Source organism: Gopherus flavomarginatus, chromosome 20, assembly GCF_025201925.1.
Source record: "Gopherus flavomarginatus isolate rGopFla2 chromosome 20, rGopFla2.mat.asm, whole genome shotgun sequence".
Lineage (NCBI taxonomy): Eukaryota > Metazoa > Chordata > Testudines > Testudinidae > Gopherus > Gopherus flavomarginatus.
The window spans coordinates 7,162,222-7,177,181 of record NC_066636.1 but is presented as its reverse complement, the minus strand read 5'-3'; the positions used below and the strand labels follow the sequence as shown (position 1 = coordinate 7,177,181).

Sequence of the window (14,960 nt, the reverse complement as noted above, 5' to 3'; positions counted from 1 at the left end):
GACTGTGGCATCATGTTTTTGCCTTTGTCCTCCCCCACCTATGTTGGAAGCAGCAGGAATCCTGAGAAAATGAAGGTGGGAATTCTATGTATTAAGGAGGGTAACATCCAGTGGGGTGAGAAAAATGCTTGACCTAACTACTGCCTAGTGTAATAAGGTGTAAAGTTTAGATTTTGCTGTGGTCATAAAGTGCTTAGTGCTCTGCGTTGTGGCCCCAGGAGCCATGGATGCAAGTTGAGTTACGATGACCTTTTCCTTGTCTCCACATTTCTTAGGTGCCTCCTTCCAATGCTTGTCAGAAAAAATGACCGGTTTCTTTTGGAAGCATTTGCATTGCAAGGCAGAGGCAGTCTTCTCTGCTTCCTCAGAAGATTGACCAAAAGATGGGAAGAGCAGACACATTTGGCAAGGCACCACTGGGTGCTGCATCCCTAACTCCACTTTACCTGGCAGGTGAATCAGCCAGCTTAGCCACGGTGCCACTCTCTGGGACTTTTCTCCCAACTGCTCCATTTTTCATCAGTGACTATCAAAAGGAAGACGACATGACATCTGTGTGTGGACATCCCCAGTGAATCACAAGGGCATGTGGCGCAGGCTCTCGTGTTGCAGCTATTGCAGTCAAAGCAACCACCATGCTAATGCTAGTCACAGCAGCCTTTTCATCAACTCCAGGCATGTGATTTGATTCTTTCCAATGCTTCTCTACAAAGAAGCCTTTTCCTTAGCAAGCAATGACTTGGCTACCAAGGGAGGTCTCTTCTGTTACCTAGGAAGACACAAGAAAATGTGAGCAGAGGAGACAAAAGCCATACACCAAGGCACCACTGGGAGTTAAACCCAGGATCTCCTGTTTACTAGACAGGTGCGTTACCCAGCTAAGCCATGGTGCCTGCCTCAAGAAAATGTTTGCAACTGTTCCATTTGATGGTCAAGGACAACACCTGCAAATTCTAAAGGACAGATGTTCCACATTTCCCTCAGGACCTGCAGACCTTGAGGTGTCTGGCTCTCCGTGCACAGAAAGCCACAGCTGAGATGACAGAGGGCTTCTAACATGTGCTTCTTCCACCAGCCACTGTGATCATATAGCGGTTAGTGATCTGTGTTTCGACCGCAGCAACATCAGCTCAGTTCTCAGTCATGGTAACCTTTCCACCAGCTCTAAACTTCTCTTTTGCCATTTTCCAAGTGTGGGGAGGTGTCTGCCCCCAACCAAGCAGGAGAAAGATTAAGGCAGCCTTGCAGAGGCTGCACAGAACCCGGCCTATCAGGAAAGGGCTTATTGGGAGAGCCAATCAGGAGAACGCTTGCTGGAGCAGCCCATATATAAAGGGCTGCTCAGCACAGCAAGAGTTAGTCACTGCTTGAAGTTTGAGGAGGGAGGTTTGGCTGGGGAAGGGGAAGGGGAAAGGGAAGGGAAAGGGGAAGGGGAAGAGTGGGCACCATGATCAGAGTAGTGCTGGGTGGGTAAGGGGAGCATGAGTGACCTTCTGGTTGAGTGCTGCCAGACTGAGGCCCTAATACAAAGGCAGAGGAAGATGCTGGGGCTGTGGGGAAGTGGTCCAGGGAAACAGATGCAGGGTTGCAGGTTCACCACTTTTGCCTCCATAGCCACTGACACAGGTGGCTACACACTGGACTGCAGCCGACCACTGAGGCAAGTGTCTGGGTAGAGAACAGCTGCCCCCGGGAAGGGGGGAGAGAACTGAGTGAGGCACAGCCAGAGGGCTGTGTCCATAAGAGGACACTGAAGTCCTGAGAGCGACATGGGTCCTAATGATAAAACAGATGCAGCCAGATGCCACTAGATGAAGGTGCACCGGTGAACCAGAACTAATTACCAGGATGGCCAGGAAGAGGCACCACATGCCCTATTACACCAAGACTTAGCTGCAAGGAAGGCTCTATCTGTCTTGAACAAGCACTTAGAAGGATTCTGCTGACAGGTCTTTTCTTTTTCTGAAAAGAGATACAAAAAAGGAGCCAACAGACACACCAGGTTCAGCAAGGAAGAACTGGCAGGCCAAGCCAGGCTCTCCTGGTTAGTAGGAAGGCTCTTCAGCCAGCTCTTCCCAAAGATCACTATCTAGAGACCTTTTAACAGCCACTGCAGATGCTGACCACAAAACAGGCAAAGAGATGCCAAAATAGAGTTCTCCACTGCCTGCAGCCCTCAAGCTACCAGGAGTTCTGTGCACAGATAGGCCCTGCTGGGGAGAAAAGGCCTTGTTAGAGACTCTTCTGACACCAGCCGTTCTCAAATAGTGTTTAGTGCTCTGTGTTGTGACTTCAGCATCCACAGATGCCAGTTCAGTTGGGGGACATTTTTCCTGTCTCCACATTTGTCTAGTGCCTCCTTTCAACACTTGTCACCAAAAAGACCTGTTTCTTTTGCAAGCAATGTACAGCTAGGCAAAGGCAGTCTTCTCCATTTCCTCAAAAGATCACCAAGCTGTGAGGAGAGGACACACATTCAGCCAGGCTGGATCCTGAATCTTCTCTTTATTCAGCAGGTGTCCGAGAAAGACACAAATCTACACCGTGTAGAGGTCAAAAATAGGAGTTTATTACACACAGCGCTGGCGGAGTGTCACCTTGCTTATTAGGCTCAGAGACATTACTAATTAATTAATTACAATAGAATATATAGATTTTCCACAAGTGGGAGAAAGTGACAGGGTAGGCAGTTCCACACCCCAGGATAGGTTTTGCAGCAAGACAAGATAAGCACATTAGCCAATAGTTAACAGATTACATAATATCTCCACCCATGGTCTCAAGTTAGCAAGTTAACATTTCATTAATACTTTGATAAAATGTTGTTAGTATAAAATATCTATGTTGAATTCTGATTTGGGGTCCATAGGAATGGAGCAACTCCTTTGATTGTCCAAGAGGTACATTCCTAGGGGTTAAAGCAAAGAAACAGTGAAAGTATATGGCAATAAAGATTTTCTGTGAGTCTAAAGGCAGGCATTGGTCCGTGGGAAGGGACGTGGAAGAATGACATTCCTTATACTGACATCTGCCAACTTTTCATAAACTCAAGATTGGATCTGTGGGAAGAACGTCTCCCTACAGAAGAAACAAACACAATAGGAACAGGATTTCTTTGTTCAATCTGCAACTCTGAATAAGACACAATTCTTTAGTTCTTAGCTCCAACACCTGGCAATTTGCTGACCAGGCCTATCTCAGCAAGTAAGGTTTTCTGTTTACCCCAGCTTTCTCTTAGCTTATCACTATTTGCTAGGCCTCTGATCCTTGACCATACTCTGGACTTTGAGTCTGGAAAAGAGCTGGCACAATCCATGCACCAGGTTGCTACATAAAGAGCAAATAGATTTTTAATCCTTCACATGAAGTAATGGCAAAGCTCTTGGTTCAGGCCTGTAGCAGCGATGGAATAAACTGCAGGTTCAAATCACGTCTCTGGAGTCCATCCACAGCTGGGATGGGGCATTCAGTCCTTTGTACAGAGCTGAAGCTTGTTTGTAGCAAAGTCCCTCCAGAGGTATGAAGCAGAACTGAAGACAAGATGGAGATGAGGCACCAGCCTTTTATAGTCTCTTGCCACGTGGTCTTTGCTTTCTTTGTCCCAAGGACACTCTATCCAGCACGTGGCATAGAAAAACCTTTGAGTTCTGTCCACAGGCAGGTCCCTGCATACCTTGATGAGTCACAAGGTGTATCTGCTTTCTCTCAATGGGTCGATTGTATAGCTGATGGTCCTTAGTGGGCCATCAAGCAGGCTAGGCAGAACTGACACCAACTTGTCTTGAGTGTTCCCCAGAAGCAGAGCACGAGTTTGAAATATGGACAGCATAGAACCAATATTCATAACGTCGACTACAAAAATGATACACATCTAGAGATAGCATCATTATAATCAGCCAATCAGAACCTCTTCACAGACCCCTTACATGGCAACTTTTCTACAATATTGGCTGCAAATATAGAACAGTGGTCGCAATGGTGATCTATACATTTACAGATTAAGTCATTAATGTCACAGGAGGTGACATGGTATCAGTGAGACTGACATTGGAATGCTGCCTCCAGTTTTGGTGTCCTCGGTTGAAAACGATGAGGTGAAATTGGAGCTGGGGCAGCAAAGAGCCACCAAATGTTCTGAGGGCTGGAGAAAAATGCCTTCTAGTGAGCTATTGAAAGAGCTCAGTCTGTTTAGCTTATCAAAAGAAGATTGAAAGGTGACTTCACAGAAGTGTTGAAGGGCCTTAATGGAGAGAAAATATTGGGTGTTAGAGGGCTTTTTAATTGAGCAGAGAAAGGCATAACAAGACCCAACGTTTGAAAGGTAAAAAGAGACAAATTCATATTACAACTAAGGCACAAATATTCAACAGCGAGGATGATTCACCACAGGAACAGGCTACCAAGGAAAGTGGTGGATTTGCCATCTCCTGATGTCATTTAATGAAGACTAGATGCCTTTCTGGAATGTGTTTGCCCCCAAGGTAGCTCTTGTGTCATACAAGAGGCCTGTGATATGCAGGGGTTCAGATTAGAAGCTCTAATAATCTCTTCTGGCCATAAAGTCGACTAATTTCTGAAAAACTGAGTGTAGCATTGGCAGCAGCGTCTGATATTTTCCTGTCTAGCCAGCTTACTTCCTAGAATGAACGCTCCTTGAGTGGGGTGATCCACAGGGAGTAGCTCAAACCTCCAAAGTGCCTGGCCAGGGGCAGGACATTAGCACAGCAAGGAAGGGGTGTGGCACTGACATCACAAAGGCCTTTTCCAGCACCTCAGACTATTCGTCAAAGGGGGTGGGGAGGTGGTGACCTCACAGAGAGATACTGACATCATCCAGGCAGGACAGGGGCGAGGGGCCAGGGAAACCTCAGAGACCCCTGTGGCTTTGCTTCAGGAAATCTCCTCCAGGTCTCTCCTTGAGGACTGACAGAGTATTCGGGTTCACGGATGTGAGCACCAGGAGGAACCTCTTTCGAGTTTTCTCCTTCCCTTGTAGTAATTTTACTAGAAAACAGCCGTCCCTCTTTAGAAGGCAAGAGCCTCCTGGACGTCTGAAACCTGTTCAGTCTGATCCATCTGGTGAGAGTTGAATTCTAGACATGGAAAACACAAGCTTAAGGAGGCAAAATTTTATTCCACACCTGGGATTTTGTCCCTTACAATCACTGGAGACATTAGGGTTTGTCCTTTTTGTTTCACCTTTCCCTCCATCCATCCATCCCTCCCTCCCTCCTTTCTCTTTGTCTCTTGCTTCTTTTGTCCTTTCTCCTGTTCCCCTCCCAACACCAGGGTGTGTGTGTGTGTGTGTGTGTGTGTTTCGGGGGAGTGCTCTGCAGCTCCCACTGTGGGTGGTCCATCCAAAACTGTAGGGCTGAAATAGTGCTCGGACAGTGATCCCCACTGGTGACCTGGCCCATCCTTTGTGCTATCTGGTGAGAACCCTCAGGCTCCCCTCCTCAGGTTCTACCTTAATTGGCTGAGCAGGGGGTTATTGACAGGGAGGAGACTCAGGTCCTTGTTGTTCTCTTTTAAGATCAAGGAAATAAGTCAGAACCAGTTCTATGTTTCACAAATTTTGCTGCTTCTCTGCATTAATTGTCTCTGAGCAGTTCATGATTCTCTGTAACATTACAGTTCTCCTCAAATACTTGCTGAATAATTACTGTCACTGTTGTCTGTCTGGAGCTTATCTGAGAGCACTTTATTCAGGTCATTCAATGTCTGAAATTCAAGTTCCGATGGTTAGTTTGATAATCAGGGTTATTGGGTCCTATTCCCAACTCTGCCACTGACTGGCTGTGTGACATAAGAGAAGTCAATTCTCCTTTCTCAGCCTTAGCTTCTCCCTCTTTCAAGTAGAGATAATAATGATCTGCTCCTACCTATCTCACAGTGGGTGGAGGATGGGGATCTATTGGAGAGTGTCACTAGGAGTAGGGCATAATATGAGGTGTCCTATTACGTTTACTCAGAGCAGATTAATACATAATAGAATAGCTGAAATAGTCTATTTGATTTGTATGTTTTTATTTTGAAACTGTTAAGAGCAGCAACGACTTAGCTCAGACTGAAGCATCTTATCTAATGTTTGAGATCTAAGTGTCTCCTCTTTGTGTGTGACAAGATAATTTAACACAGTGTGACAGACAGGAGATGCTTTTGTTTTGCATCAAAATATTTTTGCAAAGAACTTTTATCCCACTTGTTATGATTTCGAGAAACAAACTGGTTTAGTCTGAATGGGATTTTCTGACAGAAACAGTTTGAATGATATTTCCCCACCATCTCGATTCCTGGGCTCTATCCCTGCCTCTGGGGGGTTTGTTGTCCATTAGAACAGGAGTCGGAACTGGTGGCTTTTCTTTCTGGCTCTGCCACCGCTTTGCTTTGTAGGCCCTTGGGTAAGTCATTTCCCTTCTCTGGACCTCAGGCTCCTCTCATCTGTCCAATGGGAACAGGGACAGTTCTTGAACTCTGGGTGGTTGTGAGCCTGAGTGAGATAAGGGGCATTAAAGCCCTCTGTGAAAGAGAAAAGGGAACTTCTCAGTGACTGGGGCTCCTCTCTGTATGGCCCCAATGGGGAAGGAAAGAGGTGGTGTGGGGGAGAAGACAGGCAGAAGGGGTCAAATGGGGCTAAACCAGAAATGAGGAGATTTTCTTCCTGTTAAAATATCCTGGAGTCTCATGGCTGAAAAGTTGCATCTTTAGTTAGGGATGAACCAGCAGCCTTTCAATTACCAGGCAAAGATGTGAACCACAGAAACTGATAATTGCCTGCTTCCCAGTTTTACCTAAGAAGCAGCTGCAGTGGTGCTACTGGTTAGTGCAAAAGGGACTACTGTTTGGCTTATGAGTTCAAGCCTTACCTTAAATACTGGTTTCTATTACCCCTGTAGCTTCCCCAACTTGTTTTCCCCAATTCACATGGAAAGTACCCTACTAGGAAAAGGGGAATAAGTTCTGAAATGTGGAAGCTGGTGCTCAGCTTGGAAATATCCACCCTCTGCTGCCATGAATTCCAGTAGATTGTTCACTATCAGGGAAAATTGATCTATTAGCTACCAGGAAAGGTGTCTGGGCACCATATCCCCCTGCGTCTTCCAGTGCACCCCTGGCTCTGTCATGGCTGTAGATTCTATATGCATTGAGTCTAACTCTTTTCTAAGCCTTCTTAGCACAGCTGGTAGTGTCTCAGTCTCGTAATCTGAAGGCTTTGAGTTCAAGCTTCTCAAAAAACAATGGTTTTTGCTCCCTGCTTCAAATTTTCTAAAGGAAATCAGAGAAAAGAGACTACGGGACAGTGTTTTCTAGACACCTTCGCACCCATCTAACACACACACACACACATAGAATCTTCTAAGGCATTAACTTTTCCTTCTCTAAGGAGTTTGTATTCTCCATAGAGCAAAATATATCAAAAACATGCAAGTCTAAACCTAATACAATATGAAACTCAATACAGATAAAATCTCCCCCTCAGAGATCTTCCAATAAGCTTCTTTTGCAGACTGGGCTTATTTCTAGTCTGGGCCCAATCTTTTCACCTGGCGTAATCCTTGTTCCAGCTCAGGTGGTAGCTAGGGGATTTCTTATGACTGCAGCCACCTTTCTTCTGTTCTATCCCCTTATATAACTTTGGTACAAGGCAGGAATCTTTTGTGTCTCTCCTGGGGAAGAGCCCCAGGTTTAAGATGGATTCCTGTACCAGGTGACATGCTCACATGTCCTGTGAGACCCCAAGCTTTCATTCTTCCTGGCCTGACTCACAGATGGTGCAGGACAGAGCCATCTACAATCAGTTGTCCTGGTTAATGGGAGACATCAAGAGTCTAAATTACTATTAATGGCCTACACTTTTCATCATTAGATCAGGACCTCAGAGTTATATTTCATATTTCTAGTTTCAGATACAAGAATGATCGGTTCACACAAATACAATGAACACACACAGTCGATTATAAACTTTGTAATGCTACCTTACATGCATAAAGCATATTTCAGTTACATTATATTCACACTCATTAGCATATTTTAATGAAGTCATATGGAATGCAACGTCATAGCAGGGAAAGGGTTTTACTGCAGCACCTAGGAGCAGTTGAGTTTCATGTACAGGCTGTTGTATGAGTTTCTCCAGGTTTCTTGTAAGCACACAGGGCCCTTAGCAAGTGCTCTTGATACAGGAATGGCCCAGACATGATAAAGTGATGGGAATTGCATTTTCCTTTCTAATTTTTTTATTTCCAGTGACATTTCTGTTTGTGATTTCGTTTTGCTTTGTATAACTGTGTTTTCTCCTGGATTTTCTATTTAACTAAAAAAAAGAATAAGGCCTCACTCAGGGCGCCGGATGGAGGAGCAGGCTGGGGCTAGGACTGCTAAAAGAGCGAAAGCATCAGGTTTTCTGTATTGTTTCCTGCCCTCATTTTCTGAGTAGTTTTTTTTCTGCTTGAAATTTGCTTAGTTGGTAGAGCATCAGACTTTTAATCTGAGGGTCCAGGGTTCAAGTCCCGGGCCAGGTAGAAGGATAATTCCCCAAAATTTTCAGAAGGCTTTTTTTGAGGACTCTCTTTGACTTCAGTTTTTTCTTTTCAGAACTTGGTCTTTCCTAGGAAGGGCCCTTTACTGCTTGGAACTGAAGGTGCTACTTCCTCACCTGTCCACTGGCATTGCAGTCTGGAGGAAGAAAGGCCTCTGGGCCTGCAACAAAGTGCTGTGTGCTGATTATTTGAGCAAATGTAGGGCTTGCCAGAAAGGCATGTTCCCACTGGGTATTCCCTAACAGAAAAAATTGTCCCCATAAAGTCTTTCATGCCAGAAGTCAAACTCTCTTGATAGGTCCCCTGCTGGTCCCATGGTGTAAGGGCTGGTATTCAGAGCTATGAATCCTGAAATCAAAGTTCAAGCCGCTGTAGAGTTGTGGGGTCCTTTCATTGCCAACTAGTTATTCTGGGATTTTCAACGCTTCCTCTTGCTCTCTCCAATGACATGGTAGCCTGTCTCTTGCCTACTAGCTGTTGTGACTCACACAAGAGGGCATGTTTGATCCCAAAGCAAGGCCCTCCCTTAGGCTCAGTCTGAATAGAGGTCAATGTAGCACTGCATGAGACAGGTCAATTTTATTTTGCTTTGTATAACTATGTTTTCTCCTGGATCTGATATTTAACTAAAAAAAGAAGAATGTCTCTGGGTGCCACATGGAGAAGCAAGATGGGCCTAGGGCTGCTAAAGAAGGAAGAGTAGCAAATTTTCTGCCCTCTTTTTCTTGACTAGTTTCTCTTCTGCACCAAGCTTGCCCATTTTTCTATGAGCCTGGCTAGCTCAGTTGGTAGAACGTCAGACTTTTAATCTGAGGGTCCAGGGTTCACATCCCTGGTCAGGTGAAGAGGGAGTGTTTCTCCATATGGTACTCCTCCAACAACTGAAAAAAGCATCTCCTCAGTATGTTTTTTTACAATAGTCTTTTTTCCTCCAGGACTTGGTCTTTCCTAGAAAGGTCCATGTACTGCCAAGGATGGAGGGGGCAACTTCCTCACATGGCCACTGGCCTCTCAGTCTGGACTAAGAAAGGCCTCTGGGAGTTGCAGCAAACTGTTACATGCCAACTTGGTGAGCAAATGCAGGGCTGCACCCGCAGGGTCATCCACACCAGAACTCAGCAGAAATCTGGGGGTTCCCTATTGGTCCCATGGTGTAAGAGCAACCCTCAAGACTTTGAATCCTGCAATCTGAGTTGAAGTCTCAGTAGGATCTGAGGACAATTCCTGTGAGACCTAATCCTGCTGGGTCTTCCAAGGCCCTGTCTTGCTCTCTCAAATGATATGAAAGCCTGCCTTTTGCCTGCTAGCTGTTGTGACTTGAGCACAAGAGGGGATGTTTGATCCAGAAGGCTGACCGTGCTTGGAGTCCTGTAGGTAGGGATGGGAGATCCATTTCCTCTGAGTCCTGAAGCTGGGCTGCAGCCTGGCCTAGGAGGCAGCCCAATTGGTTGACCAACTGGCCCAAAGTCACTTGGGTGGTGTTGGTGTTCCCCAGGAATGCTGAAAGGCCTAAGGGAGGGAGGCTTAATACTCCTCCCTATCAGTCAGGGTGGAAGAGGAGGGCTGCAAGAGTGGGCAGGTTGATGAGCTGGGCCTTCTAGCATTTAGTTGGGTACATGGTGAGGAACGTAAACTGGGAGAAGCAGTTGCTGGCCTGTGAGGAATGGCTCAGCCGGTGGCGTAAGTGGACCTTGTAATTACCTACAAAGCTGTGATGCTCAAGACCTATCTTTCGGCTACAGGGAACTTCCTCAGCCATGTATTTCCCCCTGCTCCACGAGTGCTGCTGAGGCTGAACATGACCTTCCAGTTCTTGTGGGGCAATAGGATGTCCCTACCTAGACAGGAGATGTGTGGCTTTTCTGCCATATTAGAGGAAAGGTTGGGCCTGGTGGGCTTTGAAGTCTTTTATGACTTTACTTTTTGGTTTTTACATTTTCAGTGGGTGGCTCCCAAGCAAGAGTTGACTCACCTGATCTTTCTTTCTTCTCCTGCTCTTTCTCAGCAAGGGGAAGAAAAAGAAGCTCTCCTTCAAGCTGGAGTCAGAAGGATAACATAAGGATGACTTCCTGAGTTCCAGCTCCAGTCCGTTGCTCTGCCAGCAGATTCATCGAAGGGCTGCCATCACTTTCTCCAGGTTCACCTATCGGTGTGTTCAGAATGGAAAGGGGTAACTAGTGGTGTTCCCCAATGGTGAATCCTAGGACCAATCTTATTCAACTTAGTCATAAATGATCTGGAGAAAGGGGTAAACAGTGAGGTGGCAAAGTTTGCAGATGATACTAAACTGCTCAAGATAGTTAAGACCAACGCAGACTGTGAAAGAATTTCAGAGAGACCTCACAAAACTAAGTGATTGAGCAAAAAAATGGCAAATGAGATGTAATGTGGATAAATGTGAAGTAATGCACATTGGGAAAAATAACCCCAACTATACATACAATATCATGGGGGCTAATTTAGTTACGGTTAATCAGGAAAGATATCTTTGAGTCGTCGTGGATAGTTCTCTGAAGACGACCATGCAGTGTTCAGCAGCAGTCAAAAAAGCAAACAGGATGTTAGGAATCATTTAAAAAGGGATAGAGAATAAGACAGAGAATATTTGCCCTTATATAAATCCATGGTACACCCACATCTTGAATACTGCATATAGATGTGGTCTCCTCATTTCAAAAAAGATATACTGGCACTAGAAAATGTTCAGAGAAGGGCAACTAAAATGATTAGGGTTTGGAATGGGTCCCATATGAGGAGAGATTAAAGAGACTAGGACTTTTCATTTTGGAAAAGAGGAGACTAAGGGGGGATATGATAAAGGTACATAAAATCATGAACGATGAGGAGAAAGTGAATAAGGAAAAATTATTTACTTGTTCCCATAATTTAAGAACTAGGGGCCACCAAATGAAATTAATGCACAGCAGGTTTTAAACAAATGAAAGGAAGTTCTTCTTCACACAGTGCACAGTCAACATGTTGAACTCCTTGCCTGAGGAGGTTGTGAAGGCTAGGACTATAAGAGGGTTTAAAAGAGAACTAGATAAATTAATGGAGGTTTAGTCCATGAATGGCTATTAGCCAGGATGGGTAAGGAATGGTATCCCTTGCTTCTGTTTGTCAGAGGATGGAGATGGATGGCAGGAGAGAGATCACTTGATCATTGCCTGTTAGGTTCACGCCCTCTGGGGCACCTGGCATTGGCCACTGTTGGCAGACAGGACACTGGGCTGGATGGACCTTTGGTCTGACCCAGCATAGCCATTCTTATACTCTTATGAAGGGAGGGGCAGAGCTCGCTGACAGAGTTTCTGTAGTGTGGTGGTTATCATCTTTGCCTAACATGCAAAAGGTTCCTGGTTCAAAACTAACCAGAAACAAAATTGCTTACTTTTCCCAGCTTCCCTGGCTGTCTAGCAAAGTTCCTACTGCTGCCACTGGCATGTACCTGTGATAAACCCAACCCCTGCAGGACAGAGGGTGGTGAAATGAGCTGAGAAAAAGCCTTGGCATCAGCAGGGGAAAGCTAGAGGATGTGGGCCAGTCACCTTTTGGAGCCCTGTGGCTTGGTCTCCTCTACCTTGGGAGGTTGGCTGGTGGAGGCCGGCTCTTCCTGCTGGCCTCCTTTGTGTGACTTGCCAAAGGAGGAAGTGAGGCAAGAATGGGGCAAAAGAGGAAAGTTGAGCTGAGGAAGGCAGGGCAGAAGCTAAGCGCCTCAGTGTGGCTAAGTGGGGTTAGTAGAGCATCACCCTTAATTCTGCAAAGTCTGGGGAGATGCGGTTGGCTGCTGGGAGGTATAATCCTGTGCTTGCCTCTTGGCTTCCCAGGGGTGGCTACTTGCAACCCAGGAGAGGAAGGATGGTTCTGGGTGAAAGGAAGACAAGCAAAGCTCTGGGAGGAAATTTGGGTGTGGGGTGCGGGCTTTCTGCTCGGGAGTTGGGGTGCAGGAGGGGTGGTGCTTACCCCGGGCACTGCAACTCCCAAAGTGACCAGTACACACAACCCTGCAACAGCAGCTCCCAGGTCAGCAGGGATAGTGAGTCTCCATGTGCTGCTGCCTGCAGGCGCGGCCCCCAGAGCTCCCATTGGCTGCAGTTCCAGGCCAATAGGAGCTGGAGAGTTGGTTCTCGGGGCAGAGGCAGCACATGGAGACACTCCCTCCACCCCAGGGGATGATGGGACATGCCAGACACTTCTGGGAGTGGCACAGAGGGATGGAGGCAGAGGGGCAGGGAGCCACCTTAGTGCTGCTGGCACATCTCTGCACACCCATTGTGGGAGGGGGGCAGAGGGCCTCCATGCGCTGCCTGGAGTAGGGGCAGAGCACAGAGCTGCCTCCCCTCTCAGGTCTATTACAAGAGTGGGTGAGTGGGCTCTTTTGGCCCGCAAGATGCAGCAGGTCAGACTAGATGATCACACTGGTCCCTTCTAACCTTAAATGCTCTGAGTCTAAAAGGGAGAGGGAAGTAAGGGAAAAAAAACCCCAAACATTGTAATACCAGGGTGACTCCACCTGCTCACAGTATAGTCCTGCCCCCTTATTCTTCCCCTGGGTGTTTAATGATCTACAGGACATGGATTCTCTCATTCCATTGATAAACTGATACAATGTGACTGAAATTAAAATAGTACCTCAGTGGGATTGCTGTGAATTGAACCCAAGTCAACTGCTCAGAAGGCAGCTATGCTCACCACTATACCACCAACACAGCTGGTGAAATTATTGCTTATGCTTGCCCAATGAGGTTAGGCCATTATTGAGGCATTTTCCTACCTGTTAAAATGTACTGGATTTTCTTTACAAGAAAGCCAAGCACCTCTATCTTCACCTGGGTTTGAATCATCAGCCGTTCAAATAGCCACCAACTTTGTTAATCACAGACACAGGTAACTGCCTACTTCCCAAGCTTGTCTGAGCAGCACCTGTAGGGATACAACTGGCTAGTGAGGGAGGCGCACTGCTGGGGTTATGAGTTCAGGCCTCACCCAACGCACCGGTTTTCATTAGCCACGGAGCTTCCCCCATTGCTTTGTCTCATTCACATGGAAAGTGCCATACGAGGTTGATGAAAGTAAATTCTAAACTCTAAAATGCGGCAGTGGCCCATAGACTGGGATAAGGGGTTTGAAGAGAAAAAGCTCTGAGTATAAAACCAGACAGTCTCCAGGGGCAGGTACGGTATAACGACTCAACAGGGAGCCGTGGGGTGGGGGTTTCACTCCCTCTGTGAAATATCCTGAGAGGTATTTGAAGATGAAGATAACACCATGGCTAACAGGTGACTGGCACATCCTGGGTTAAAGAAAGGAAGGGACTTGAGTTAATAGTCTGAAGATTTGTGTTACCATCACTGTCTGACCCCCCTTCAGCTCAGAGCAGGTTTGTACGTTGCTGTGTGGAACACACAGACTCCTGCAGAACAGGGGCAGCTGTTTCCAAGGAAGACAGCCTGGCACTTAGGAGACTTTCTACACTTGCTGTTTTGAAGCAATTCAATAAAATAACGGTGGAGCTACAATGTCCGGTCCAAAATCTGAGCCCCCTGCTGCAAAAATGCTATTTTAGGATCTAAACAGGAGGCTTTCAGTGCTAAGACACCTGACCAGAGAGTTGGGGACGTAACAGCTGCTGACTCTGAGGGTCCTGGGCTAAATCCACTTGCAGGTGGAAGCGTTTTGATTTATTTCATTGAAAATGAGCACCAGCTACCAGGGAAGAAGCCCTGTGAGTCGCTGCCACTGGGAAAGGACAGGAGAGAGGGAGCAAGAGGAGAAAGGCAGAGACATTGGAGACGAGGAATTGAGGGGAGAAGGAGAGAACAGAGAGATAATAAATGATTGAAGCAGAACAGGTGTCCCAACTCGATCTTGCTCATCACAGGTGTTCAGAGAGACAGGTAGTTGCAGGTTTTCCAGTGTCAAGTCTGAACTTTGATTCTAACAATTTGAGTTCAAATATCAAGGGGATCTCCACAGACCTGATCTCTTCTCCCCTCCCCTTTTAGTATTAATTTTTATTTTGACGTGTTTGGCTTAACCGTGATCTTCTCTTTCCCCATCTGTATTGCAATTTGGGGATTATTTTTATTTTGCCTCCCTTTTGTTCATGTCATTATAATTGTAACTGCAAAGGAATCTGCAGGAGCAAAAACTGACTCAAAACTTTATATCCCCATCATGCCCGAACATCATACAAAAAGCTCACACAGCTGGAATCATAACAGGGAAGGCCAGGGATGGGAGATGCAGGTTTCCAAATGTTCTGTCTGTCTCAGATGGCACATTTCAGTCCCTTGTATGCCTCTATCCTTTATGACCTGCTGGGCTTTGAAACATTTATTGTCTCATTCTATTGATAATGTGATTGTAATACAATCTGACTGAAATTAAACCACTTCCAGAAGAGGAAAAGCCATTATT

At 46.1% G+C, this 14,960-nt stretch overlaps 2 non-coding genes across 2 annotated transcripts; one reads left to right on the top strand and one right to left on the bottom strand.

Moving 5' to 3' along the window:
- Positions 1 to 819: 819 nt before the first annotated feature.
- On the bottom strand, positions 820 to 893 carry TRNAT-AGU (transfer RNA threonine (anticodon AGU)). The gene has a single exon. It is a non-coding gene; the product is annotated as a tRNA-Thr (tRNA).
- Positions 894 to 9,310: 8,417 nt separating this feature from the next.
- Positions 9,311 to 9,383, top strand: TRNAK-UUU (transfer RNA lysine (anticodon UUU)). Its single transcript has one exon. It is a non-coding gene; the product is annotated as a tRNA-Lys (tRNA).
- Positions 9,384 to 14,960: the final 5,577 nt, after the last annotated feature.